The sequence below is a fragment of the Loxodonta africana genome, chromosome 10 (assembly GCF_030014295.1).
Source record: "Loxodonta africana isolate mLoxAfr1 chromosome 10, mLoxAfr1.hap2, whole genome shotgun sequence".
Classification (NCBI taxonomy): Eukaryota; Metazoa; Chordata; class Mammalia; order Proboscidea; family Elephantidae; genus Loxodonta; species Loxodonta africana.
The window spans coordinates 52668479-52680077 of NC_087351.1; positions in this window are offsets into that span (position 1 = coordinate 52668479).

The window sequence follows — 11599 nt, forward strand, 5'->3', positions numbered from 1 at the left end:
AAGGGAGCTCCTGGTTCCAACTGAAGGAAATAAGAAGGATGAGCTCTGAAGAGTGACTTTTGTCTCCCACATTGTTGTTTACTATCTCTAATAGTGACCCTATAGGACAGAGTAGAACTGCACCATACTTAATAAAAAAAGAGAAATCAATAGATATAATATTAATTTTAGAAAATGAAGAGCTATGAAAGGAATCACCTTGTAGAATGTAGTTCATTTCTTCAGCAACTAACCCCCAACCTCACAGGCACGCAGATAAACTTCACCGGTTTCCTTATTCTTTTTTTTTGCAAAAAAGTGAGGTATCATATACTTCAGTGTTTTGCCATCTAACACAGTAACAGGAGTTACAGTGATCAAACTAATCATTGTTTTTGAAATTAAATTATTTCTAAATGATCTATCTTAATTTATTATTTAAGAGTTACATTTCAGTTATGCAAATGTATTAAAACCCTGCTATGCTTTTTTTTTATGCTTGGTTTTGATAAATGTTTTATTTAAGGTAAATTAATTTAAAATGAAGAAAAATACACAACATCATGGAACACAGAGAATTACCTGCTCGAAAACAGTAAACCGGGATCCTTTAAGACTTTTTCCATCAAAAAAAAGCCATGTGAATAATAGATTGTACCTAACACTTGGTCATTTCTTGGCTAGTATCTTTAGGGACAAAAGGAAAAAACACTGTAAAGAGTTACACACTAACTCTGTATAATTAAGATACTGAAAAGAAACAGCCACAATTAAACAAATTAAGACTTGATAATACATTGATACGAATGATCGGTTTACAAACCTTGCAGTGTCATAAGTGGTGAGAGGTCTGTCACCATGATAAAAGCCTACTTATGAAATGGACACAGTGAGGAATATTCGTATGATGATGAATTTAAAGTCTATGGGATATATTTGGCAGCTGCACACTTATGATAATGTCCTACAGCCATCCAGGGATGGATTTAATTACTGAGCCATTATGGCTTGTTTTTTAGTATAATATGTGTTGATATTACTAATAAGGGTCTGGCTGTATCATTTATTATAGGATATGTTTAGCAATTTATAAGTATTTCCTAACTAGTAAACAGTTAATTAAATACTGAAGGCTTTTCTTTTTTCTGCTTTAAGCCCAAGTTTATGATGGGTATAGTAGCCTAAATTTTATAATTTTTTAATCAAATTGAAAATCATATCATATGACCTGGAAACTCCCAAGAAAATACCTGCAAGTATAAGCATTAAAATAATCTCAGTAAGAAATAAAAATATGATAATAGTTACTGTGCGGATTATAATTTAATAAATATCTCCTTACTTTTAAAACCTTAAAATGGCATACTTAGATTATGTATCAATCAAGAACGTCTTGGTTACCTGTGAAAACAACAAGTGAACAAACTATGAATTCACTTTCAGATAATTAAAGGTATTAATAACTTTAATCAAAATAGAAATTCAGAATAATAAAAGGAAATAAAATAATAATCACCTTAGGCAGTAAAAGTATTAATGAATAAATCCCAATTAAACAGTTTGCACATACCTCTTTATGCATAGACTTTATCAATACAGTTATTATTATTGTTCAGTGACACATGTGTGACTTTTATTTTGAGAATACATTAGTATTAAATCACTTTGAATATGTGCATTTTTTTCTTATCGAGCCACTTCTCCAATATGACGTCCCTAATGCTTGGGATTTTGCAAAATAACTAAGCTATATTTATCAGATCATTTTTATCAAGAAAGACCTGACTAAGAAATTGTTGATTTTTTCCCCCAATCATTTCTCACTTAGGAAAATACCATTTAGTAAATAACCCAATATCAGGGGAGAAAAAAAGCCTATTGTTAGCCTATTAAAACTGAAGGATTTTTGTCTGTTTTTTATATTTCCATTTGATTAACTATTAAGACTACTAAACTTGATTCTGATTTTAGCCTTCTTCTATTTCATTCTGTTCCTAGACACAACCCTTGCACTCCGGGACTTTATAACCCATGCCTTCAAACCTATTCAGTTCTTAAAACAGTTGCCTTTGTAATTTTCTTCACAAAAAAATCTTTTATAAGTGGACACGTAATAAATCCTACCACAACATAACAGTTTTAGAATTAGCTGAAGCAGCATGTCCTTCCAATTGTCCATAGTCTCTGTCCATCGCTCATGCAAAATTCATTAATTGCTTGTGTTTATAATTAATTTTTCATGAGAATACTGGCATAGATGTAATCGTCAAAAAGCTCACTTTTTAGTTCAATCTAGTTAGCCATCACACGCAAGTAAAGGACCCCATGGCAGCTTACCAGACAGTAGGGAGTCCTTGACTGTTGGTTTGCTGCCAGCTTAGTATTCACAGGATATTTATTTGCCCACCCACCCCTGTCTGCTTATTTAACTAAGGAAAAAACACTTGTATCTTGCAGCAAGCTGTTACCCTCAAATTGGCTTACCAGGGAAATTAAAAAGTGATGTATAAAATAGCTATTGACTCTGCCAACTTAAAATATGAAATTAATTAAATCATAATTGTTGATGATCTTAGGTGCCATAGAGTCCATTATGACTCATAGCAACCCCATGAATAACACAATGAAGTACTGTCCGATCCTGCACCATTCTCACCATCGTTGTTATATATATGTCAGTCCACCTCATTGAGGGTCTTCCTCTTTTTCATTGACCCTCTACTTTACCAAGCATGATGTCCTTCTCCAGGGACTGGTCCCTTCTGATAACGTGTCCGAGGTATATAAGATGAAGTGTCCCCGTCCTCCCATCCAAGGAGCACTCTGGCTGTACTTCTACCAAGACTGGTTTGTTCATTCTTCCAGCAGTCCATGGTATATTCAGTATTATTTGCCAACACCATAATTCAAAGGCATCAAGTCTTCTTCTTGGGTCTTCCTCATTCATTATCTAGCTCTCGCATCCATATGAGGCAACTGAAAATACCTAGGCTTAGGTTAGGCACATCTCAGTCATCATAGTGACATATTTGCTGTATAGCAGCAGAAATGCCCAATGCAGTGCATCATTTAACTTCTTGACTGCTTTTTCCATGAGTGTTGATTGTGGATTCAAGTAAAATAAAACCCTCAACAATTCAATATTTTCTCCATTTAACATGATGTTGCTTACTGGCTCAGTCGTGATGATTTTTGTTTTCTTTATGTTGAGGTGTAATTCATACTGAAGGCTGTTGTAGTCTCTGATCTTCATCAGTAAGTGCTTCAAGTCCTCTTTGCTTTCAGCAAGCAAGATTGTGTCATCTGCATATCACAGGTTGTTAATGAGTCTTCTTCCAATTCAGATGCCATGTTCTTCTTCACATAGTCCAGCTTCTAGGATTATTTGCTCAGCATACAGGTTGAATAAGTGTGATGGAAGAATAGAACTGACACCAGAAATCACATGATAGAATTTTGCAAGGCCAATGACCTCTTCATTGCAAATATCTTTTTTCAGCAACATAAACGGCAATGATACATGTGGACCTTGCTGGATAAAATATGCAGGGATCAAAATGACTACATCTGGGGAAAGAGACAATGGAGAAGCTCAATATTATCTTTCAGAACAAGGCCAGGGACCTACTGCAGAGCAGACCATCAATTGCTCACATACAAGTTCCAGTTGAAGTTGAAGAAAGTTAAAGCAAGTCCATGAGAGCCAAAGTACAACCTGGAGTATATCCCACTTGAATTTAGAGACCATCTCAAGAATGGATTTGACTCATTGAACACTAATCACCAAAGACCAGAAGAGATGCAGATGCCATCAAGAACATTATACATGAAGCATGCAAGAGGTCATTAAAAAGACAGAAAAGAAAGAGAAGACCAAAATGGGTCAGAAGACACTCCAAAACTTGCTCTTGAACATGGAGTAGCTAAAGCTAGTGAAGAAATGATAAACTATAAGAGCTGAACAGAAGATTTCAAAGGGCAGCTCCAGAAGACAAAGTAACATATTGCAATGAGATGTGCAGTGACCTGGAGTTAGAAAACTAAAAGGGAAGAACACAGTTGGCATTTCTCAAGCTGAAAGAACTGAAGAAAAAGTTTAAGCCTCCAGTTGAAATATTGAAAGATTCTATGGGCAAAATATTGGACAACAAAGAACCCATCTAAAGAATGTGAAAGGAATTCATAGAATCACTATACCAAAAAGGTTTGGTCAATGTCAACCATTTTAGGAGGTAGCATTTGATCAAAAACTGGTAGTATTGAAGGAAGAAGTCCAAGCTCCATTGAAAGCACTGGCAAAAAATCAAGGCTCCAGAAACTGACCTAATACCAACTGAGATTTTTCAACAAACAGATGTAAGGCTAGAAGTGCTTGTTGATCTATGCTAAGAAACATGGAAAACAGCTACTTGGCCAACCAACTGGAAGGGATCCATATTTGTGCCCATTCCAAAGAAAGGTGATCCAATGGAATGCAGAAATTATCAAACAATATCTTCAATATTATGGAGTAGTAAAACTTTGCTGAAGATAATTCAAAAATGGTTGCAGCAGTACAGCGACAGGAGACTGCCAGAAATTCAACCCAGATTCAGAAGAGCATGGAGAACCAGGGGTATCATTTCTGATGTCAAATGGCTCTTAGCTGAAAGCACAGAATACTAGAAAGATGTTTATCTGTGTTTTATTGATGTAAAGGCATTCAACTATGTGGATCATAACAAATTATGGATAATATTTCAAAAAATGGGAATTCCAAAGTACTTAATTGTGCTTATGAGAACTTGTACATTGACCAATAGGCAGTCGTTCAAACAGAACAAGGGGATACTGCATCATTTAAAATCAGGAAAGATGTGCATCTAGATTGTATCCTTTTACCATATAATTTAATCATAAATTATTAAGTATGAGCAGGTAACGAAAAACATTCCAGGCCCATGGGGAAAAATAACAGGTCTAAATGGGTGGGTTGTGTTAAATAAATGCCAAATACAGTTAAAATTTGGGACACAAAAAATTAAAAATTTATAATTAATATTTTCAGTGACATGTAAGAAGATGGACTACTCATAAAATCATATATAAATTTTATTTATAAAAAATTTGGAAAAAATATACATCAAAGTATCAATAGTGACAATGGTTTACCTCTGGAAGTATGTCATAGTTATCTAGTGCTTCTAGAACAGAAATAACACAAATGGATGGCCTTTACGAAATTTATTCTCTCACAGCCTAGTAGGCTACAAGTCCAGATTCAGGGTGTCAGCTCCAAGGGAAGGCTTTGTATGTCTGCTATGGAGGAAAGTCCTTGACATCAATCTTGGTATAGGAGATTCTCCACCTAGGAACCTTAGGTTCAAAGGACTTACTCTGTTCCCGGCACTGCTTTCTTGGTAGTATGAGGTCTCCCTATCTCTCTGCTTGCTTCTCTCTTTTATATCTCAAAAGAAATTGGTTTAAGACATTATCTAATCTTGTAGATCTCATCAGTATAACTGCTGCTAATCCATCTCATTAACATCACAGTGATAGGATTTACAGCACCTAGGGATATTACCTCAGATGACAAAATGGTAGACAATGATACAATTGATACTGGGAATCATGACCTAATTAAGTTGACAGGTATTTTTGAGGGACACAATTCAATCCATGACAGTATGATGAGATGTAAGATAAAAAATATTCTTTTTAGTTTCTATTGCACACATTTCAGTGTGTTTTTTTTTTTTTTTTTACCACCCGAGTCTGCTTTAGGCTTATGATTAAGAATATCTCTAACATAGAAACATATGACCATCAAAAAAAAAAAAGTATTGGAGACTGGAAAATATATTTTCAACCCTCGTAACTGATATATAATTAGCATATTAAAGTAGAGAGAATTTCTGTAATCAACTTGAAAAACAACAGAAATGAAATGACAAATGAATAAATATGCATTCCATTGACTAGGGGTGTTTGTGTGCATTTGTGTGTATACATATATATTTAACTTCAACCTCATTGTAAATAGACCAATGAAAACATAAAGCACAATGAGGTGTTATTTTATTCAACTAAGAAATAAAATAAAATTCTATGATACAGGAAAGAATGTGCATATCCTGAGACTCACTATTGTACATGTGCACTAAGATACGAGAAAGAATAGTCAGAGCTGCATTTATTAAAATAATACCAATTGGAAACAGTGGAAATGTCATTAAAACAGGGAATAGTTAAGCAAATTGTTTATATGCATGAAAGCTATGCTATATAGCAGAGAACATAAATATAATAGAGATACAAGCATAAATATGGCTGAATTTCACTAACAATATTAAACAAAAAACAAACTGGAGAAGAATATACACAGTATAATTCTGTTTATATCAGATTCAAAAAGCAAGCAAAGTATATATTATAGGCACACATATATATTTGGTTAAAAATGTGAAAAGCAATACCATTTCATGCAAAAGTCAACATAGTGGGTTTGTTTCAGTTTGAGATGCAGGGCTACTGTCAGGGAGGGACACAAGGATGGTAGAAAAGGTACCGGTAATATTTTATTGCCAAAAATGAGTGGTGGGCACATGGATGCTCTTTGATTATTTTTAGGCAATGTTTATATGATGTGTATGTTTTCTTTATCTAGAAAACTATAATTTTAAAAGAGAAAAATATATTTCTATTTCAGAAATGACTATATTATCACCTTTTGAATTAACAATGGCATTAGCATTTTTTTCAAAAACTTATTAAAGACATCATTGAATGGATTGTAATCCAGTATAAACCAACTATTTATCAGACATAGGGTGTTTGAGACTATTCAGTAAATATGCTATTATCTCACATTATTGTTGCATAAGTTTCTTTAATTATTTAAAGATTGGTTTTTGCTTGTTTGGATGTAAAATGAAAGATGAAAAAAATATTTTACCACTTGAATAGAATTTAAAAATTTTCCTAAAGCAAAATTATTGTGAAAAGTGCCATTATCTCATTTCAGCATTCTTTCTACAAATGTCACAAGTAGAAAAGAAGTTGAGGTCGTATTAATTATTTTTCTGATAATTCATTATTTCTATAAAAATTTTTGAACTACTATTTGCAGTTTTACGGACTATGTTGAGACTCAGCCATGCATTTTGCATCTCCCACCAGGAAGAAGGAAGAAATATAGTACGTTCCCCGTTACCCTACAATCTGCCACAGTCTTTGTTACTGGAGGTTTCAATGGTAGGAAAATATGCAGTAAGCACTTTATGGCAAGCCCCAGGGGTAGAATCAAAATGCAAGCCCTGAGACACTGGAACAAGGCAATGTCATCTTTGGCAGAGATTTCTATGCCGTTTTAGAATTACCCCTTGACATGTTAAGACCCTGGCAGAGACAGAATGCTTGACCATGGGACATTGTCTTAGTTTCCTAGCACTAGTGTAACAGAAATGCAAATGAGTGGCTTTAAAGAATACAAATTTATTTTCTCACAGTTCAGGAGGCTAGAAGTCCCAATTCAGCATGTGCTTTCCTTGTCTATTTCAGCTTATAGAAGCTTGCAAGTCCTTGGAGTTCCTGGGTTTGTAGATTTGTCTGCCTCCATGATCATCAGATAGCATCTGTTTTTCCCCTATGTCTGCTTGCTTCCCTCTGTCTGTACTGCTCTTTATATCACTCAGAATTAATTCTATTTAGGACACACCCTACACTGATATGGCCTCATTAACATAACAAAGAAAGCTCCGTTCCCAAACTGGATTACATCCACAGGTATAACAAGCCAAACCTAGTGCCGTCAAGTTGATTACAACTCATAGGGACCCTATAGGACAGAGTAGAACTGCCCCATAGAGTTTCCAAGGAGTGCCTGGTGGATTCGAGCTGCCGACCCTTTGGTTAACAGCCGTAGCACTTAACTACTACACCACCAGGGTTTCCATCCACAGGTATAGGGGATAGGATTTCAATACATATTTTGCGGGGACACAATTCAATCCATAACGAACTGCTTATTATGAGCTCTGTTCTGTTGCTCTCATGAAGTCAAAAAAAAATGGATAGCTGCAGAAGCAGTCCATCACAAAATGGAATTAGCTCATCTAGGATTGAGTCTGAGTAGGGTCACATCGACAGGGAACTGCCAGAAGCTCAAGCCGGATGCAGAAAAGGACGTGGAAGGAGGGATACCATTGCTGATGTCAGATGGATCCTGGCTGAAAGCAGAGAATACTAGAAAGATGTTTGATCCTGGAAGGACCAGTGATTTCTACTCACAGGGATAGATGCTTAGTATATATATATAGGTTTGCCTTTTCTGCTCAGATATATTCAGCCAACCACACTGTGTGGAGACTTACAGAAAGTCAATGCTATTAGGCATGGAATTCCTGATAATGCAGCACAATATCAGACTGTGTGACAAATGACTCATTGGATGATTTTATTCTTCCCACACCTGCAACTCTAGGCTTAGCAGAGTTGGAAATTCTGGTTCCCAAAAGAAGCACACTTTTGTTCACACTTTTGCTCAATAGGACAGCAAGGTCCTATTATCTATTATCTAATAGCCATTATTAGAGAACTTTGAACCAGGGCTTCAGGCTGGTTCAATCCAGTTCAAACCCCTGCTGAGGATTTCTATTTCTAACAAATTACCTGCTGACAATTTGCATTTCCACCCCAGATGTACTGAATCAGAATCTACATTTTAACAATATTCCCAGGTGATTCATATGTATAACTTCCAGGGAACTTGTTAGAAATGCAAATTTTCAGCAGAGATTTGAAACACAGTGAACCAGTTCAAAGCCCTGGATCACTGGAATAAATAAGAATATTTTCAATCTGAGTAGTCAAACTGAGTATGATAGCATATTTCAAAAAATATTGAGATTTAATCTCTCTGCACATCTGACAATTATTCTTAACTAAATCAGATGTTTTGTTTCTAGAGCCCTCGTCATTTATAAACTACATGTCCCTAAGGTTTTACAAATTAAATTGACTATTTAATCTTCATGAAGATTTGGATACATTTAAATATTTATTTGACAAATCTTAAGGAGTCATACTTATGGAGATTCCACGTAGTACAGAGTAGAACTGTTCCATAAGGTTCTCTTGGCTATAATTTTAATGGAAAGAAATTAGTAGGCCTTTTCTTCCATGGTATCACTGGGTAGGTTTGAATGACCAACCTTTAGGTTAGAAGTTGAGCACAAACCATTGACTGGATGGCAACTAACAACAGCAAAAGAGTCATATAGACTTTTGGGGGCCAAGATGGCTGATGAGGTAGAAGCTACCTCGGATCCCTCTTGCAACAAAGACTTGGAAAAACAAGTGAATTGATCACATACATGAAGATCTATGAACTCTGACCATCAAACACAGATCTAAAGAGTTGACCTGAGTGACAGGTGAGCGAAAAGCTGCACCCTGAAGCAGCAACTGCCTCTGAAGCCAGTGATCGGCACCACAGCCTTGAGCCCTTGTGGTTCCCTGGTGCTGAGTGGCAGGGCTGATTGTGGCTTGCTGAGGTGGGGTAGGCATGGGACACAGCCTTAACCCCTAGCCCCATGGGGTAACCTCTGTAGAGACTCAGCCAGCGAAAGCAGGCTGCACTCTGGTGGGGCTAACGAGAGAACGAGCAACCACGGGGAAACAGCGACTGTTTTCAGAGCTTGGAGCCAGCGTCCCAGTCAGAAAACCTTGGCGTAGGGCTTTGGACTGGGCACAGGGGAGCTGAGCACGGCATCCTGAGATGGCACAAACACTGAACGCAGCCCTAGCCCCCAGAAGTGACCTCAGGGGAAGCCCAGTCAGTGCACGCAGGCAGCACCGCGACACGGCTGACGGGAGAAAAAGTCACCGGGAGGCAGCGACTGGTTTTGGAGCTTGAAGCGTGGCATCTCAGCTGGGGAACCTCGGCGCTGGGCTTTGGACTCAGAGCAGAGGAACTGACCATGGCTTCTGAGACAGCACAAGCACAGGACGAGGGCCTGACCCTCGGGGGCAATCTCGAACCAGCCAACCCACACAGGCTACATACCCCTCGGGAATCTCAGATAAAACAGTCATCACCAAGCAAGATAAGTAACTTTATCTATATTCCTGGGTGCTACTCTCTCCTATCTATCTAATCCCTCTCCTCCCTTCCCAGGTAGCTTCATTAACATTGGAATTTCCTGGGTCAGAGAGTGAAGTGCTCTGCAGTTTGTTTTTTTTTTTTGTTGTTTGTTTGTTTTTTTTGTCTTTTCCTAACCCATTTTCCAGGCCTGAGAGAAGCAGCTACAAAAAAACCCAGGGACCAAAAATCCTTCCCTGACTTCCCGAAATTGGAATAAAAATAGAGAACCAGCTCCAGCCAAGCATACGAGATTCACAGTCTTGGGCTTTCATCCCTATAGGGAACAAGGTGGCTATTATAGTGCAAAGGCATTTCTGACATGGATCTGACTGTAATTGTTTTAGGGGATTACTGGAAAGACAAGTTCTCCAGGTCTGATATCTCTACCTATTAAACAGAGACCTCACTGACCCACAATGGGGAACTGAGGGCTGAAGCTCCCCCCAGACCACCTAGCCTCCTGCCTTAGAGGTCTGAGGATGGTGACACCTACCAATCTGTAGAGGTACATGCATTGGGTGCTTAAGGTACAGCTACAGAGCCCACCCACCAAAGTGCTTTAGGAATAGAGACACACCTACCTCACTGGCACTTGGGGGAAGCCTGTCAGCATCCTGCCCCTCTGGAGTGTGAACCCCTGCTGCTACAAGAATCTGGTGCACACAACTATCACCACTACTCCTCTAAGTGGATGGGTGACAGTCTACACCACACACTTGGTGATCCAAAATCAGATTCTACTCAAGCATAGTGAATGGACTCTTAGGCTTATATATCTGGTAACAGCCCAAACCAGATTCAAAGGCTACAACAATCAAGACATCGCAATCAGAAGTAGAACAACTAAATAGACCCATAAAAAAAAAAAAAAAGATATTGAAAAGGTAATCAAAAAACTCCCAACAAAAAAAAAGCCCTGGCCTGGACGGCTTCACTGCAGTTCTGCCAAACTTTCAGAGAAGAGTTAACATCACTACTACTAAAGGTATTTCAAAGCATAGAAAATGATGGAATACTACCTAACTCATTCTATGAACCAGAATATCCCTGATACCAAAACCAGGTAAAGACACCACAGAAAAACAAAATTACAAACCTATATCCTTCATGAACGTAGATGCAAAAATCCTCAACAAAATTCTAGCCAATAGAATTCAACAGCATATCAAAAAAATAATCCACCAAGACCAAGTGGGATTTATACCAGGTATGCAAGGTTGGTTTAATATTAGAAAAACCATTAATGTAATCCACCATTTAAATTAAAAAAAAGACAAAAACCACATGATCTTATCAATTGATGCAGAAAAGGCATTTGACAAAGTCCAACACCCATTCATGATAAAAATTCTCACCAAAATAGGAATTGAAGGAAAATTCCTCAACATAATAAAGGGCATCCATGCAAAGCCAACAGCCAACATCACCCTAAATGGAGAGAGCCTGAAAGCATTTCCCTTGAGAACGGGAACCAGACAAGAATGCCCTTTATCACCG